The following is a 17,667-nucleotide window of genomic DNA, read 5'->3' as shown; positions in this document are numbered from 1 at the left end:
AGCTCAATTTCAGGTATAGTATGCCTTAGAGGTTACCAGCCGTATCATTCAGAAATTTGATGAGATATTAACATAGAGATTCCCGAACTCTAATAATAGCAGAGGAATTTGTATGCTGTAATTCTGATCTGGAAAGTTGTTTTATTTTTTTAATCACTACATATCATTATTTGGTCTTATTTAATTGCAATGATAGAAGTCTTGCCGGAATGCTGGTCATATCCGGGTCAGCGGTAATAATTTTGGATACTGCAATCTAAAATTTAAGATACTTGCTATTTTAACATTCACTATAAGGTATAATATTATTTTTTGCTAGTAAAAATCAAACAAATTAATAAATTTTCAATAGTCATCACAAAAATGAATCGGCTCTTAGAAGTAGTTACCTTTATACAACGAACAACGATGTAACTCTTGGACGAAACACCTTGCACCTACTCCACCAGTATTTCACTGAATCCCCAAGCCGCTCTCGTCCAACTCAGCATAAAACGTACGTACAAGTCCCATCAAGGAATTTTTAGTTGAATCCGGACCGCGATATTCAGCAGGACGCAGGATAAGCATCGACCTTGAACGCCTAATTTGGCCTTCAAGTTCATTTGTGGACCAATTTAGAGCAACGCGGAAAAGTCTTCTCCGCGTCGTCAATCCGGCCTTTTCCCCTCGGGAAAGTCTGCGACCGTAACCCATCCTTCTCGATGTTATCTCCTGACCTCCGGACTCGTCTTTACCATGCCCGGAGGACTCGTGATGGTACTCCAAACGCGTAAAAGTACGGCGCGCATGAGAAACTCTGCATTGCGCGAGTTCTGGGCGGGTGCGATTAGAAAGTGCTGTTGCCGTGTCGAAGTCAACGCGCGCGTTTCAGTCTCTCGTGGACTTCGTGCAGGTTTGTGAGAGCTTGCATTTCCGGGAGCGCGGAATCCGCGAAACAGTTGGTGAACTTCCAGTGACAAGGTGCGATCCATTTTTACCGTGATTTGTTGGTATGTTGGCTCAGATTTTCTACTCGGGTTGCTAGAGCTTGATGTATTTGGCGATTATTGAGAGTTATTGGATGCGCGGGTTTTGTATTTTTCACACTTTGCGAACTTCGAGCGGATAACTTTGCGGATTTTTTTCGCATGGATGAATGGCCCGTTTCCGGCAAGGACGCATTGGTAAACATATAAACAAAGTCCGCGCTTGGGAGTTGTCGAGGAGTTTGGAAAGAGTTGGACGGCGATCATTTTTGTTATTGCCGAAATCGATTAGTTCGCTGGCACTACGTGAAATGGCATAGAAAAGCGGCGGCGGTGAGTTGTCGGAAGTTCTGATCATTTTTCGACACGGCTGAAATTTAATCGGCGCGTGCCGAGATCCGTTTCAGGATTAAATGTTTCAGGGCCGATTTTCATTATTCTCAATGATGGAAATTCCAATAAAATTTTGAATGAAACTGAATATTTTGTGACAGACCAGATAATAACGTAAAAGAAAAAAAATCATACTCGTAATATAGATACAACTGTCGAAAAATTTTTCTTTGTAAAAAGATAGCTTTTTTTAAATAATGCTTTTTTAATGTGGCAGCAGTCTTAAAGATGTTTAAGCCTACTTAGAACTTATTTTCAACAGTTACATTACTAATGTACTTTTTTACTTTAATTTAGTACAGAATTTGCAGTTTTTTAAAATGTGCTTTCTATCTGTTAAATGATTTTAATTGATAAAACGTAGTTGAACAAAATTTTGTTTGTAATTAGGAATTTCGAGCAATAATTTATTTGTGTATTTTTCTATTTTGTTTTCACGCTTTTGTATCAGTTTATCTTACTTTTGTTTACATGTATATAAAGTGCTCAATCATCTAAACTGACTGGTCAAATTGCTTAAAAAATTATATAACTAGTTGGGGATATTGTTCTTGAGTGGAATTATTATGAAATTAGCAAACGGTCACATAGCAATGTTTTCGTGTTAAAATAGATTAACAATTGTGTATCAACAATGCTAAAAAACGGATATAAACACGGTAGGAATGATCATGTTTTTCCTACGACACTAGTTTCCATGGAACCTATTGCGATCAATTGTTATAACAGTTTTATCTGTGAGCTTAAAATTATATCGTTACGTTTAAAATAATAATGATAATAATCAGAACAACAGGGAAGGATTTAAAGTAGAGCAGGTCTGTTTAAAGTTATATAAGGTGTTCTCATTTGTTTTTTACGGAAAATACTTACATTTTTCTAGTAAGTCAATTATTAATTGGAAAGTCAATCATAAATTGGAAATAGTGGTTCAATTTTTTTAAAATTAATTAAAAATTGTTAAAGCACGGAAATGTTTTCAATAGTTATACAAAAAGAAAAAATATAGTAGAACTTCTACGAAACGAACAAGTCTTCTAAAGAAACCTACTTTACTGAATGTATGAAATAAATTAAGAGAACTTTTAGTTTTATAGTGGTATAAATTTCTGTGACTTTATAAAAATCAAAATAATGTATATTTCGTCTAATAAGTAAATAATACAATTTATTTAATATGCGATTATCATAACATTATTACCCTCAAAATTTAATATAAGAAATCTAGACCAATTTTTGATAATAGTTGAATTTTTTAATTCTGAAAAACATTTATGATGAAAACTGCATCGGCAGTAGACACCCTATTCCATGGCCAGTTCGCAGTCCAGATTTAACGCTCAACAGAAATGATTTGGCGTGATTTAGACGATTAAAAAAAATTGAATTAGAAATGTTCGTGCCCCTTTAACTGCGAAAAGTTGTGTTATTAGTTCACAAAACTCTTTTCGAAACACATGTTACTTGTCTTTTGCAAAATAAAGTAGTTCTTCTTTATTTCGCTCAACTTTTTTTAATATTTATAAATTTACTAGCTGACCCGGCAAACGTTGTTTTGCTATTAAATTATTTCTAGTGAATATTTTGGTAGTTAAATAAAAAAATAACTTAAAATAAATAAATAAATTATAATTAAATTAAATTATAAATTATACATACAAATTTATCGTACGACAATGATTATATTCAACAGCCATTTTGCAATCCTATTGCGCATCTGTGCATGTAAGTAAAGATACTAATATCATTATTAAAAAATGGGCGATGGTGGTAGAAGGGTGAAAATTTAGGGTTATATGTATTTCTTGACGCCAAATCTTAAAAAAAAAATAAAAATAAAAAATGTTGACCAAAAACTAAAAAAAAAAATTTTTGGGTGGGCCACATTTATCACTTAGGGATATAAAAAATAGTTTAAGACCTATTCTCGGACCTACCGAATATACACAAAAAATTTAATAAAAATCGGTCAAGCCGTTTCGGAGTAGTTGATTACAAACACTGTGACACGAGAATTTTATATGTTAGATTTGACTAAAATGAAATACACCGAGGTGTTTTATATCATTGTAATCGTAATTCAATGATCTGTCAAAATCCGTTAAGACAAATATACGTCGCAATTTAAAAAAATATATAAGCTTGCTGTGTACTAAATGATGCTAAAAGCAATGGCGTTTACAGAACTACAATATTTTTAACCGTTCTCAAGATATGAGACTGTGGAGTTTTATCTAGGACACTCTATACTCTAGTAGCTGCTAAGATAAGACTGATTTTGACAAATGAGATACCCTCTGAGAAAATAGAGGGCGGGTGGGCGGGGTTAGTACCTGCTAAGATAAGATTGATTTTGGCGAATGACATACTCTCTAAGAAAAGAGAGGGTGGGTGGGCGGGGCTAGTACCTGCTAAGATAAGACTGATTTTAGCAATTGACGTATCCTGCAAGAAAATTAATTAAAATATTATAAGAAAAGCACTTTCAATTCTTTCCAAACAGGAATACCTAATATCTCAAGATTGTTTATATTTTTGAAAAAAAAAACTGGGTCCCAAAATTAACTTAAAAACAGGTCAGGTCAGAATTTTCCAAAAATAAAACATCAAAGTCCACCAAAATTGTTCTAAATAATTTACAAAAAAATCTCCATGGACACCCAAAATAATAAACCATGGGTACCCAAACACTTCGGCACTCAAGACTTTTTTCAATTTTATAAAATTTTTACAAAAACAGCACAACCATATCTTTGTAGATTCTAACTGAAATGGTAATTAAACATGGTCATGGGTGAGAGAATTATTAACTAAAAGTTTTATTACTAGTTATTGTGGTGATGAATGGGTTGTTTAGTTGATAAACGTAGCAAAAGAACCAATTTTAAAATCACTATAACTCCACCAAAATGTGAGAAGGATTTTTTTTACTATTTTTCCCAGACTCACCAGCTGATTGTTAAGAGCGTGGCGGAGAGTTAATCCGCCATTTTCACACCCGGTATAACTAACTGTTCATTAAATAATACCAGTTACAATTTTTTAAATGAGATTATTTTATTGAAGACGCTCACAGATTTTGATCAAACTAAATCTAAATTTTACTCCAACATATAGGATTGACTGAAAATATGGAATCTACTAAATAACTAAAAATTTCAAGTCCAACAATTCCTTGAAATTATCGTTATTGGTGCTATTGTTTATCTTCATTAATTTTTCAAGTGGAAGGTCAACTTGATTTTGCTAAAGGACAGTATAGGTCAAATGAAATATTGTTGAAATATCACAAACATATTTTATATTTTTATTATTTGAAATGCGCTTGTTTTTTAAACATTTAATTAACATTTACGCTTGCTGCGATCTAAACTCTGTGAAAAAATGCTGCAGATATCTACGTGATAAAAATATGTTTTAACACACTTGTGGCAGTGTTTTTACTCAAACCATTTCTTGTATTAAAACAATTTGACTAATAGGCATTACTTGGTCAATTTTTAGCTCTTAAAGTGTTGAAAAGGGACACTGTTCAGCTTCAAGAAAATACAAAATAAGTTTAGAGAAAGTATTTTTTTAAATTGAAAATATTTTTTTTACTGCACTAGTCCAAAAAGTGCTTGTTTATTCCGCTAGCGCAATCAATTGATTATTGCTAACAACGAATGACGCCTGATTTTTACAATTATTTATAAAAATTTATTCCGTTATTGTATTGTATGCAAAAAGTGATTGCACGTGTGAATTTTCACGTTGCGTGCAATAAACAGTTACTTTTTGCACGTGTTGTATAAATAACTATGTTTCTTTATTAGAAATCAAGATATTATTGGCAGATGCCCAATTGAAGCAAATAACCAGGTGGCTTTATTCACGAGGTACAGAATATGTTTTTTCAAAATATGTAAAATTTATGTAGTCTGGAAATACGGTTTTGTTGAGGCTAAAATAAATTTTATCTTTATATTTTAATGAGGGGTTAAAGTTAGTATTTTATAACTTACTTAGCAGTGAACTCCGAAACAAAAATAGATTTTAATGTTTATTTCAGAAAAAAGTAAGAACAGGAGATTTATTTTGATATGATGATAATGTACTAAGCGCAGTAACTAATTTCGGTAGATTTACTTTTAAAAGATTATTATTGGAAATACAATTTTAGGTTCGCCCCTATTCAGGGCTTTCAAGGAATGGCAATCCTTTAAAACGCGATTAAGAAGGAGATAATTCTATTTAAAAAACAAAAGAGTTTTCTTTTCCTTCAATTCAACCATCAACGTAACCAAATTAAATTTTTAATGCTTCAAGGTACACTTCTTGTTGAATCGTATAATAAATTTTTTATTCGGTCATAGCTTCTTGGGACTAAACACCATGTAAAAATTTTTGGTAAGGTATATAATTATGTTATTACTGCATTATTGAAGCTTTACATCACTATGTTGTAATACTATATGTGGATTTAAATTAATTGTACTGTATCTTTTTGATGTTTTAGTACATTACAAGTTTTTAGGTTTTAAGAAAAGTTGTAAATTTTTAATGACCACTTGTGACAATGCTTATTAAATATCGTCGAATCTTCTGTTATCGAAATTCTTATCCGAACTCGTTAAATTTCAGTTGCTCAGAATGTGAAAACAGACGCAAAAAAACGTCTGTGTCTGTCTCCACTGTGGCGTAATATTTTTTAATCAACAACAAAATTTCTGCCCAATTAAAGCAATTATCACCACATCTAACAATGGCAAAATCCTAATGAGCTCATCTCGCCATAATAAAATCCTAATTTTAATAAAACACGTTATGACATTGTACCCAAACTCAAGGTTTACTGGTGGCATCTTCGAAATGGTAATAAGAGAGGCAAGGTCACTCAGGTGGGAGAAAATATTTACATATTTTCGAGTCTCTTGAACGCAGGAAGTTAGCGTTTGAGAAAGTTTGTATTACATACATCCAATTACTTACACTTTTATCTGATAGTAGTAATCGTTATGTACTTGCTGCTTTACTTTCATGACTAACAACGGAACGAATTGTTGAGATTAATGTATTCAATAGAAAGTTGGTTTTTAGTCGGATTGCCGGTATGCATTTTTCGGTTGTTAAAGTTTTTGCGAACTTTTTTTGAGACAGGTCGTACTTGATTACTTCCTGAGCATATTTTTAAGATAATGGCGTGACCTGAATGTTGTCCAAATCGAGAACACCTCGTTTGCATAACTTTCGGATTGTTGCCTTCAGCACGTTGCAGTTCACCGCGAGTTTTGATGTTTGCCAAAAATATAAAATGGTTAATTAAAATTGTTGTACAGCGCTTGAAATTGAGAAGATCATTTTAAGATTTTACCTGTGTGGTCTGTAACCAGACTTTCCGGCTTAAACTGCCACCCTAAAAATAAATTAACACGAATGCTAAAAAAGGTTTGAAATTCCATTTATTTTTGGACCCTATAAACGTTCGCTGCACAGTTTTATATCACACTTTTATTGCGAAGATATGGTTGCACATTTTTCTCTTTATTGTTGACAGTTATCCATTGAAGTCTTTAAAACTTGTTTCGCAGGTACTTTTGAGTAGACCAAATCAAGTCAAGACTTGATAAAAGTTAATTTAATTTTTGCCATGTTGCGTAATTAATGACGTGAAATAAATTCCAAACAGTGATTCTAATTAGAGATAATAAGGTATTTCTGTATAGGATGTCATCAATTTGTTCGGCTCATGGGAATTCGACTGCAAGTTCCACCGGTAGAAAGATTATTATGTAGGCTCTTCCATTAGCCAGTTTGAAATATATCACCCTAATGTGGAGAACTGTGTTCACAGCATCCATAATTCAAAGTAGAACGTCTAGTTTGAGTATTTTTTAAAGTATTAAAATGCCAAAATGAAGTATGTGAATTGGTGGAAAAAAACGTCGAATAGTATACAAAAGCCGAAAAAAAGATAATCCATTATTCATACACATTCGCAGTTACTGTGTTCCGGAGCTTGGCCATGACATGCGCAAGTTTTTCATGTAGCTACGGATTATTAAAGTTTTTATATAACTAGTTACGATTTCACTAAGGAGAAATGCTGGAGCGGAACTGTAGCAGGTCAAATTTTTGACCAAGTATAGTGCGCAACTATTCAACGTGACCATACAGCAAATAAATAATTAATATTTTGACATCGTTAACCAGAAAACCGCTTTTTATACTATCAGTGCTAGGTTTCTCCAGGATAATGTCGACACTTTAAGGAGAGAGAATTTGTGACATTCAGGGGCGGGAAATTGGTTCTTAGTTGATAAGAAAAAGTGTTACATAGTGTGTCTACAATATGGTAAAGCGGGCAAAAAATTCAGAAATGCAGTTTAACAAAATAGCTCAATCAGATAAAACTGGTTTTGGCATCGACTACATTTTAGGAAAGAATTTCAAATTTCTTGCTTGGTGTTATCAAACTATGATGTCACCGATTTTTTTGAATGACAACTCTGGTTTCTGATGTTGAGGACTTTGACCATAAAATAAAATAGGAAAAGGTGTGTAAATATTTTTTTAATTAGTTTTTATCTGTTTTTGCTTCGTAGAGCTTCTGTTTTGGTCAAAATTCCAAACTAATCGACCTAATTATAAAATAACAAATAATAATGATAATAATAGTGTTTAAAATTAACGCTTAAACAATTTGCTTTTTGTGAGAGGTATGTTTAAACAATAATTTTGGGCGTTTTTGCATATCCTTTTTAGAACTTTGTTGTAGTGCCAACAAAAAGTTGTTTGTGGAATAAAATTCGCGTAAACATCATTTGATGAGTTTTTTCGAATTTTGTTCTATTGTTCCTTAATGCGTAATTGCTTCGAAATTATAGTACTAACACTAATTATATGATAATAATAGTATTTGAGATGACCTTGTCATGCTCCTAGAGGGAATCAATAAATTCAATTTAGCCGGATGATAATTTACAATCACTAAATCACGATTAGTATGTTACCAGAATAAAAAGTTTCTCTGAGATGTGAAGTAGAACTTCCCTCGTTCCTGGAGTACAGCCCGACAAATATAACATTTTCCAAAAATTTTAAAATTTTATTTTGTGAATTTAATTTTTTATGAAAACCCCTGCAAGTTAAAATCAAATATTTGTGGACTATTACAATGCAGTTAAAGAAAAATGCTCTGCGTTTGTTTCAAGTGAGTTTTTCCATAATAAAATTTTTCAGTAATTTTCTTGAGTCACCCTGTATAACTAATTCTAAGTTAAAAGTATGGTACTCAGAATTTACAAACTTTTTGCAAAAAATAAAAGCGGATTTAAAAACCACAAGCATAAAAGTATGTAATTTTATGAAATTTAAATAACATTTACTATGCAAAATTTTAAGGTAGCGTCATAGTATTGTTGGTGGGGATGATTACGTTGCGAAAGTTTGTGTTTTGGAACCCTTTTAATCTCTATGAAAATGAAATTAGATTTATAGTAAATTTCGATTTTAAAAATGGAATTTTGGAGTTTTGTTAATCTTGAGGTTGGTATTCATTGATTTATAAGCGGAATCTTCTTTCCATTTTAGTATGTTAACGTGTATCCAATGCTATTTTAATATAAGTAATTAATTTTAACACAAAGCGTATTTGATGTGTGATTTCTAGTCTCCCCTGAAGATGTTCAGTAAACGAAACTAGTTGTGAAACTTTATTTTTCTACTCATTAAGGTTGAAGTTTGTCATTTTCCCATCGCTGGCAGTGGATGAAATTTCATTTCACCCTCTAGTGGAAAAATACTCGGCCGTCTACGATTTTAACGGGTCGTCCAGCCTGAGCGTTTCGCAGCTAGCGAAACGTGTCGCGTATCGCCTGCACCGACCGCACCGTCCGCTTCGCGCGCTTCGAAAATCATGACGCCTAGGCTGGACGACCCGTTAGTGTTTGACGTTTAATACTGCTAGTTTACACAAGTGAAAACAATGAACATGAGTGAGACTGACGAAGTTTCTGAAGAAATTTTGAATGCTGCCAATGCGGCATTTTCGAATCTGATACAAGTGCAGTTATTGATACAGGAAGCAGCCAACTAAGTTTAAACAAAGATACAAGTTCAAATAATACTTACGATAAAAGTGTAAATATTATTGGTGATAATTGCACAAATTGTTCTATTACAGTTAATGTATTTCAAAAATAAAATACCTACCATAAACAAACATTTATTTCCTAATTTCTTAGAAAAAATAGTATATGCAACTCGCGGATGAAGAAATTTCAACGGCTCGAGTTTCTTTTTCGCACTCGCTCGTTGCACTCGCTCGTGTGAAAAAATCACTCTCGCCGTTGAAATTCAACTTCATCCACTAGTTCCATAATGTACTATTTTTGTATTCAATTAAATCATGGAGAATAAAACGGTTCCAAACAAAAACTTCGATAACGTAAGATTTTCTCCATTCCAAAACACTTCGCACACAATTAAATCTTGGTTAGCTTTTACCATTTACATGATATTCCTAAAATAATATAAAATTTTACAACAATCGATTCAGTAGTTTTGGAGATTATCTGTTTAATAAATATCGACACAGACGAGAGACAAGACAAACCGACAGACAGATGGCCAACAGATAGGTGAGAGACTGATGGAAACGGGAGCCTCAGTTTTTCATACTCTAGTCTCTAGTGACTATGAAAAGTCGGGAGAACATCAAATTAGCCGTTTGTTGGATGGATCCTGCTAATACCATACTTACACAGCCTAGGATAGGATAGTATAAAAATATCAGTCTTGTAGTTTCTTAGTGAGAAAAAAAATTATATCTTATAGAAAGGAAGTATTAAGGATAAAAATTGTTTAATAAGTTCATTATTTTCAGGGATTTTTTATACCAAAATCACCCCAAAATGAGAAAACCTGCATTTTCGTATTCTACAAGCTATGAAATGTTAATACAAATGGAATTATGAAAATACTTTTGTATATTCCCAATGTAATGGTTTTGTGTATTATATCAAGAGATTAATCTGCTGTATTTCTGTCTAATAAAAAGTAGATTTATAAAAAAAATCAAAGCTAAGATTAAAATTTAAAATGTGAAAGATCCGTAAATTTTCTGAAATTATTTTTTGAACTATATGTATGTAAAATTATATTATAAAATTATTTTTAAAAGAAATTTGTATTGAAAGAAAAGTGTTTTTACTCCCAGACACAAAGTAAGGTCTATCTGTCAAACATTTGCTTTCATGATTTATCAACATTTTATGGCCCCTAGAGTGTGGAAAAATAAGACTTTCATTTCGGTCTGTTCGTCGTATGTCGCTTGTCTGTCTATCATTTGTCGGCTGTCCATAGGCTGATTATTGCCAAATTTTATACGCACTTTAAGAATATGTATCATCCCCACCAACAAGTTGATGATGCCACCTCAAAATTTTGCATAGTAAATGCTACTTTAATTTTACAAAAGAACATACCTCTGTACTTGTGGTTTATGAATCCGTCTTGAGATCTAGAAAATGCAACGATCAGAGACAAACGTTTAAAAATCCATAGCTGTCGTTGATCGTGTTTTCTCTGGTTCTTTCGGTATTAGGACATTATGGATGGCAACTCCGGTTTTACTATTAGTTTTTTAAGATTTCATAAAATGAAACAGAAAAATTACTGTAGAGTTCGGAAAAATTTATTTTCAAGATATGTTTCTTAAGTGAGTAAAGGAAGGGCGGAAATTATTATTATTATATTAAATTTGTTTTTTGCTCGATAAACCTTTTGTTTTGGTTTGACATGATTTTTAATACCAGGAGAACTGATGCGTACTCTAAACTGGAGGTACATATGTATCTAAACGAATAAAAAATAATTAAAAAAAATATATATAGTTGTCCTAATTTTATTTCATTCTGCTGCGAGTGCTTTTTTTATTACGTACTTAAAATTAAAGTAGCTTTTTCTGGGAGATACGTGTAGACAATAATTTTGAGTGTTTTTGTGTACCTTTTTTTGAAACTCGGTTTTGTATCACAAATGTAACGTGACTTTACGTTTTATTTATTCTTTTAAAATAACAATGAAGAAATGAAGGCACCGTACCTACATACAATAGTGTCTACAAAAAATTGTTTGTAGAATAAAGTTCGTGTAAATATCATTCAACGTGTTTTTAAAATGTTGTTCTATTTGTTTCGAATTTAATTAAATATTGTTTATAGCTTATTTAGCCAGTCACAGTTGTTTATTACCACAGGTATCTATTTTTTGCATTTTCTTAAAATATGGGCTTTTATATTATTTTAATATAAAAAAATATAAAAATATTTATAAAAGCACTTAGTAATATTTTACTAAAACCAAGTAAGGATTTGTGAAAAAAACCTGCTAAATATTTATTCAATAAAATAAAATAATTGCTTAATAAAAATGCTTGTTTTTTTTAACTCTGCATTCATGGCCATTTGCATTCATGCCTATCACACAGAATTCGCTACTGCTCTATGTTTACAATCCAAGCTTTTCCATAAAACATCTAGTTTTTCTCGAGCACACGCAGCTTTTCCTTTCGCAGCTTTTCCGCATCTCACGGGTGGCTGAATCCGAACTCAGACAAAAAAACGATTGGTTAATATGAAAAATTTATCTGAGTTATTAGCCGCTATTATTTTGCAATCTCCCGCCTCCGACCGGCTCAATATTATTCAGTAACCATTATCGTGATTGGAAAGAAAAATTCCACAGTTACGTAACGCGCTGCAATTTTATCGAGGCGTTTTACTCCAAGCTCGGTTTTCGTGTCTACAGCTGCAAAACAGATTAATATAACGGAGTTTTTTTGCTAAAGTTTAGCCATTAAAGCGAGAAAATATCTGGCAAGCCATAAAACAATTTGTCACTACCGGTAATGGTTCAACCAGTTTTTAGTTAATGACGGGGATTAGGTTTCTTCGTGCGAAGAGACTAAGAGAGATTCTGCGGCCAGAATTCGAAAATTCTTGTTTGTTGGGGTGGATTTCAGGTTGTTGATTTTTGTGAGTAATTTGGTGGAACTGTCATACAAAACCGCGACGAAATGAAATATCAAGTTTCCCCTTTGTCGGGTTTGTGTGATTGCGGTGTGATTTTTTCAACACTGATTGATATGGAGTTTCTCTTTCTGTGTTTCTTTTATAGACGGAGCGAAAACACGGTGGGATTAGTTGCTGATTCATAATGAAGCGCAAAACTTTGGGTTCAATTTAGTGACCTAAATACGTGGTCGATGTAAACATTTATCGATGTGTGTATCTCAGGTTAAAAATGATTAGTTTGAAGCTTCTGACCCGCATTTTGTGTGGCTATCTTTTTGAGTGCCACTTGCTTGAATTTTATTTGGAGAAAATGCAACTACAGTTTGCTTAACTGTAAAATTATAAACGTTATGACTTCTGAGATTAACCAATTTAATTCATAGTGGTTAACATTTAGTACAGATTGAGAGCAGGTTTGTTTGTAAATGTGTGGCTTTTTTTATTATGTTAATACCCGTTTCTCGCTTAGAATCTTCATGTAAGAAAAAAATAGGTTGAAAGTTATTTCACTAAAACTTCCTTCGCCCCTGAAGTACAGTCCAACAAATTTGATTTTTCGAAATTTTGCTTTGTTGTGATATCCTCTATGGAACAATATTGTGTTTATTCCATAGAGGTTATCTAGTGCTACTCGCAGTGTAAGAGAAACAAAGACAGTTGGGGCTCCCGAGAAGGTTTCACATTTTTTAAAAAAAGACAGTTGGGGACCGCGAGAAGGTTTTATATTCTTAAAAAAGACACTTTGGACCCCTGAGAAGGTTTCATCTTCTTAAAAGAGACACTTGGGTCCCCCGAGAAGGTTTCATATTTTTAAAAAAAGACAGTTAGGACCCCTGAGAAGGTTTTACAACCTTAAAAAAGGCAGTTGGTGCCCCCGAGGTTTCACTTTTAATAAAAAAAAAAACAGTTGTGGCCCCAACGAAGGTTTGACCTTCTTTAAAAAATGACAGTTGTGGGCCCCCGAGAAGGTTTTATATTCTTAAAAAACACACTTAGGACCCCTGAGAAGGCTTCATCTTCTTAAAAAAGATACTTGGGGCCCCTGAGAAGGTTTCATTTTCTTAAAAAAATACAGTTGGTGCCGCTGAGAAGGTTTCACATTCTTGAAAAACACCAGTTGGTGCCCCCGAGGAGGTTTCACATTCCTCAAAAAAAAAGACATTTCGGGCCCCAGAGAAAGTTTTATATTCTTAAAAAAAGACAATTGGGGCCCCTGAGAAGGTTTCATCTTCTTAAAAAAGACACTTAGGGCCCCCGAGAAGGGTTCATGTTCTTAAAAAAAAAACAGTTGGGGTTCCAGAGAAGGTTCCACATTAAAAAAAAACAGTTGGGGTCCCAGAGGAGGTTTAACCTAATTAAAAAAAAGCCAGTTAGGACCCCTGAGAAGGTTTCACATTCTTAAAAAAGAAACAGTTGGTGTTCCCGAGGTTTCACTTTCTTAAAAAAAAAGGTAGTTGGAACCGTCAAAAAGGTTTTATATTCTGAAAAAATGGATACTAGGGCCCCCTGACACGGTTTCATGTTCTTAAAAAAAATACAGTTGAGTCCCCGAGAAGGTTTCACATTAAAAAAAAACAGTTGGCTGTCCCGAAAGGTTTATCTTCTTCAAAAAAAAAAGCAGTTAGGACCCCTGAGAAAGTTTCACATTCTTAAGAAAATACAGCTGGTGTTCTACCTTCTTTAAAAATGACACTTGGGTCCCCGAGAAGCTTTCATATTTTTAAAAAAAGACAGTTAGGACCCCTGAGAAGGTTTCACAATCTTAAAAAAGACAGTTGGTGCCCCCGAAGTTTCACCTTTAATAAGAAAAAAGACAGTTGGGACCTCCGAGAAGGTTTCACATTCTTTAAAAAGGACAATTAGAGGCCCAGAGAAGGTTTTAGATTCTTAAAAAAGACACTTGGGACCCCTGAGAAGGTTTCATCTTCTTAAAAAAGATACTTGAGGACCCCGAGAATGTTTCATATTAAAAAAAAAGATAGTTAGGACCCCTGAGAAGGTTTCACCTCCTTTAAAAAATGACAGTTGTGGGCCCCCAAGAAGGTTTCAAGTTCTTAAAAAAATACAGTTGGTGCCGCTGAGAAGGTTTCACATTCTTGAAAAACACTGGTTGGTGCCCCGGAGAAGGTTTCACGTTCCTGAAAAAAAAGACAATTCGAGCCCCAGAGAATGTTTTATATTCTTAAAAAAAGACACTTGGGACCCCTGAGAAGGTTTCATCTTCTTAAAAAAGACACTTAGGGCCCCCGAGAAGGTTTCATGTTCTTAAAAAAAAAAACAGTTGGGGTCTCAGAGAAGGTTCCACATTTAAAAAAAAAAAACAAAAAAACAGTTGCGGTCCCAGAGGAGGTTTGACCTAATTTAAAAAAGCCAGTTAGGACCATGAGAAGGTTTCACATTCTTAAAAAAGAGACAGTTGGTGTCCCCGAGGTTTCACTTTCTTAAAAAAAAAGGTAGTTGGAACCGTCGAGAAGGTTTTATATTCTCAAAAAAAGGACACTAGGCCCCCCTGAGAAGGTTTCATCTTCTTAGAAAAAATACAGTTGGGTCCCCGAGAAGGTTTCACATTAAAAAAGAAAAAACAGTTGGCGGTCCCGAAAAAGTTTTACCGTCGCCAAAAAAATGCAGTTAGGACCCCTGAGAACATTTCACATTCTTAAGAAAATACAGCTGGTATTCTACCTTCTTTAAAAATGACAGTTGGGGCCACTGAGGAAGTTTCACATTCTTAACAAAAAACTAGATGGGGCCTCGAAAAGCTTTCACATTTTTCATAATTTCTTCGCCATTGAAGTGTAGTCTGACAAATTCTTCTTTAAAATATTATAAAATTCGGGTTTGCAATTTTCGTTTTGTGATAACTTGATAACGTCTATAAAATAAAAGCTAGTGGGGTAATTAACACCTCGCGGTTTGCACAAGTATAGACAATTTGAAATATACTTAGGGCAGATAACCAACGGGAAAAATGTAGACATTCTCAATTTCTCAGTACATGCGTAACTTCGACTGTTTATGTTTTATTCGGCATTCGGATATAAGGAAGAAAGTCAAAAATTGTAAAATGAAGTTATCACTTTTTAGGGGAACATAAATGAAAAATAAATTTATTAACGATTTAGTATGTTTACAATAAACAATAACCTTAAAACGTTTGCAACATTTCAGAGCACTCAGTTTTGCAATGTCAAAATTCAATTGCAAAAATGTAGTTGTAATATTTTGATTTTTTTTTTAATTTGTTGTCTGTTGAAATCATATTTACTAATCCAGATTTTGTATTTATTTAAATTCGTAAAGATTATCAAGGAACTGTTGGCTTTACATTAAACAAAGAAAAAGAAGATCTACGAACTTGAGTGAAAACTTATTCAGAAAATATTAAAAACCACAAGACAAGATTGTCGACGTTGATACGGCTTATTATTCTAATAACTTCCTTATTATGAACATTAAGTAACAATAAAATAATAGAAAAAACGACAAATATTTGAAGTGCTGGAGGTTAAAGAACACCTGGAGTACTTGTTTATAGTACGAAGATCAATTTTCCGCGTACGACAGCAAACAGTTGACTGTCGAGGTATCTCTTTGCTGTTGACTCAAGTTGATTAGTATGCAAAAATTCTATTGTTTAGCAATATAGGAACTGCTATGATCTCATCGTGCAAATTATAAGCAAGTCAACAGTTTAATTAATTGGCGATAATCATAGCTCCATTTATAACTGCAATTGTTTGGGTGGCCTTAAACCGTTTTTTCCCATTGTCAAGGATTAATTTTGTCCGTGCGCTAGAAATTTTTCCGATCAATTGGTTCTCAACCACAGCAAAACATGTGCGAATTATTTTTCAATAAAATATTTTACAACTGAACCGCAACTGTATAATTAATTTTTTCGGGGAACTTTCAATACTGGTAGTAGTTGGCAAAACACGGATCGCGCGGTCAGTGAATATTAACCTTTCCTATTGTACCTACATTTGTGAAAGTTAATATCATCACGTTTTTTATTGTTGGAGTACTAATTGACAAACATAGAAAATGTAGTTTGAGAAAGTAAATCCTTAATGGGCTATTTTTTCCTTAAGTTGTTAGCCGAAGAAAACGAAAAAATTATCGACTTGACCGCTAATACAGTTAATATGTCTCAAATCCGGAGCCCCCGGCTGTGGACTAATTTCGTCTTATTATGGGTATAGTTTCACTAATTTAATTACAAAAAATCTAAGTATGTTTTTGGTTCACTATAATACGCACATTTCTCGGCCGGCAATTTTTTCCGCCGACAGCTTTTTACAAATGCTCAGACGGTCAGTCCTAAATAAAAAATGTTTTTCCTCAAGTTCCAGTTTCCAGACGGAATGAAGGACATTATTAAAATTCCTCGCATTGCTGTGTATTTTTCGCATTGCGTTGACAAAATGTTTGCAATTACTGCTGTCTGCCTTTGGGACTGCACTACGGGAGTATTTCAAAAAGAAATTTAATATCGTTTTATAAGTGAAGAGTACAGATGCGCTGCCGGTTTCTGATAGATGCTCTGATTCTGAAAGGAGTCTCGAGGTTTGGGTTACAGATAGATCATTCGGTATCGATGGCTGCACTTAGTGATTTATTTTTATCCCTTTGGAAATGCTGAAGGATGTCGAGGGTTTTGTTTTTGTATAATAAAACAAACTGCTTCAAGCCGACTCGCTAAATTAAAAAAGCGGTAGACAAGTTTTGAAAGATTAAATTGATGTTTAGATTCTAGGGTGTGATAGCTGAGTGAGGCTGTCGTGGATCGATCGACTTTATTTACTTTTGGATTAATTAAGTAGAGTGTGGTTAGGGTTAATAAAAATTGGTCTTTAAAAAGTGAGTGGAAAATAAAAGTTAAGTAGGTATATCGACAAGTCAGCACTTATTATACTTTTATTTTTTTGAGGATTGTCTGGTTTAAAGTTTGATTGGCCTCCACAATAAAAACAGTCCAAGTTTAACTATTTTATAAATAAAACAAAATCGACAGTGTTTAGTTATTTTAAAAGCACAAGACGAAGTAGAAAAATAGTTTAGTCATTACGTGTGTTAGAGCTCCATCATCTATTTTTTAAAACACCAACTACTTTTTGGTTGCATTTTTTGTGAAACACTATTTTTATTTGTTTTGTTTTTCTGTAATATTTTTTTTACTTAAAATTCTTTGGTCCTAACGATTCAATTATCAGTTTCACTGCCAAGCAATCGTGACAAAATACTTAACA

The 17,667-nt window shown here is 33.3% G+C and overlaps 1 protein-coding gene across 3 annotated transcripts in view; it reads left to right on the top strand.

Annotated features, from left to right (window-relative positions):
- The first annotated feature begins 827 nt into the window (after nucleotides 1-827).
- LOC135134821 (GATA zinc finger domain-containing protein 14) overlaps nucleotides 828-17,667 on the top strand; it is a 246,291-nt gene continuing 229,451 nt past the window's right edge. Inside the window, exon 1 of one of the 3 annotated variants that reach the window (XM_064063657.1) lies at nucleotides 828-963. The gene's annotated coding sequence lies outside the window, so the exon portion shown is untranslated. Of the gene's footprint in view, nucleotides 993-1,049; nucleotides 1,302-17,667 lie in introns of those variants that run through there. The other 2 variants (XM_064063656.1, XM_064063658.1) reach the window with 2 other exon arrangements.

This window comes from Zophobas morio, unplaced genomic scaffold, assembly GCF_036711695.1.
Source record: "Zophobas morio isolate AGI-343-1 ecotype UQ-CSIRO unplaced genomic scaffold, CSIRO_AGI_Zmor_V1 ptg000024l, whole genome shotgun sequence".
Lineage (NCBI taxonomy): Eukaryota > Metazoa > Arthropoda > Insecta > Coleoptera > Tenebrionidae > Zophobas > Zophobas morio.
Note: the sequence above shows the minus strand (reverse complement) of the source record. Positions and strands in the feature narration are given on the sequence as shown.